This window comes from Mus pahari, chromosome 13 (assembly GCF_900095145.1).
Source record: "Mus pahari chromosome 13, PAHARI_EIJ_v1.1, whole genome shotgun sequence".
Taxonomy (NCBI): domain Eukaryota; kingdom Metazoa; phylum Chordata; class Mammalia; order Rodentia; family Muridae; genus Mus; species Mus pahari.
Window position 1 is genome coordinate 63,946,325 of NC_034602.1, and position 1,355 is coordinate 63,947,679.

Genomic DNA, 1,355 nt, shown 5'->3' on the forward strand with positions numbered 1-1,355 from the left:
ATCCAGCCAGAGGAGGATTTTAAATCTGTGCCCTTGAGGCTCCGCCCACCTTCCCCAGCTCTGCAGCCAGCCCAACCCTTTCATCTCTGGGCTCCTCCCTTACTGAGTCCACACCCTTTCCTCAGCCACTGTGGGAGAAGCCTTCTTCTAAGGCCCAGAAGGTGAGAGTATCTAAACTGAGAATGGGCGGCTTTCTACCTCTGACTGCAGAGAGGTCGTATAAACAGGTCTCGATGTTCCAGCCTCCAGCCATACTTAGAATCTGTGTGTTTGTGTTAATGTAGATGCTCATTAATAAAGTCACGAAGAAGCCGGGCGTGGTGGCGCACGCCTGTAATTCCAGCACAGAGGCAGGCGGATTTCTGAGTTCAAGGCCAGCCTGGTCTACAAAGTGAGTTCCAGGACAGCCAGGGCTACACAGAGAAACCCTGTCTCGAAAAACCAAAATAAATAAAATAAAATAAAATAAAAAAGTCACGAAGAAGCTGACAGCCAAGTTCACCGAGCTTTATTGTAAACAGAGGTCATCAATCTGAAATACATAGGCATATTTTTGTGTGGCATAGCTTTTAACCTTTGCCCCTCTTGATGTCGTTCAAAAGATTATCATGACCAGCACTTCAGTGGTCTCCTCTTCATCAAGTTTAGCACAGTAATTCTAACTCCTTAAAAAAAACAAACATCAAAACCAGGGTAGCTCCTGCTTTGTGTCGTGTATCCNCCCCCCCCCCGCCCCCCCCCCACACCAACCTCTCACTGGACAGTCTGGAAGGAGTCTTCTTTTTATTTCTTCTGTCTCTTTGCATTGATATTCACCTCTAGAATACTGTCCGTTAAATGTGTGTTTGCTTTCCTCCCTGGGCTCCTCTGCAGCTTCCCAGGGCTGCAGGAAGTCCTCTCAGTGTGGTATGTTCAAAACCGAAGAAATGAACACATGAGAAGGAATTCGCCCCCTGGTGGCCAGATTTAACAGTGCAGCTTCACTGTGCCTCAAGCTCCCCTTCTCAGCAGAGCTTCCAGGTCAGTGTGTCAGAAGTCCTACCCACAATGCAGTCTAAAATACCATACCTAGTAACCACGAGCTTTACAGAGCATCAGGATATGCTCAGATTTCAAAGTGCTCAATGGAGATGTAGCAAACAAGTGTTTCTCACAGACATGTAAAAATACACTTTTTCCTCATGAATTGTATTTAGTAAACAATACTTTGTAATATAGTGTTCTGTGGATTTAGTAAAAATATTTATTTAAAGAAATTCTCAAAACAAATTTAAATAGAACATGAAACAAATGTACAATTTAAAAATACACTGAGCATGGAAATGAGAATTCCAAGCGTGATTTTTCTGAGCATT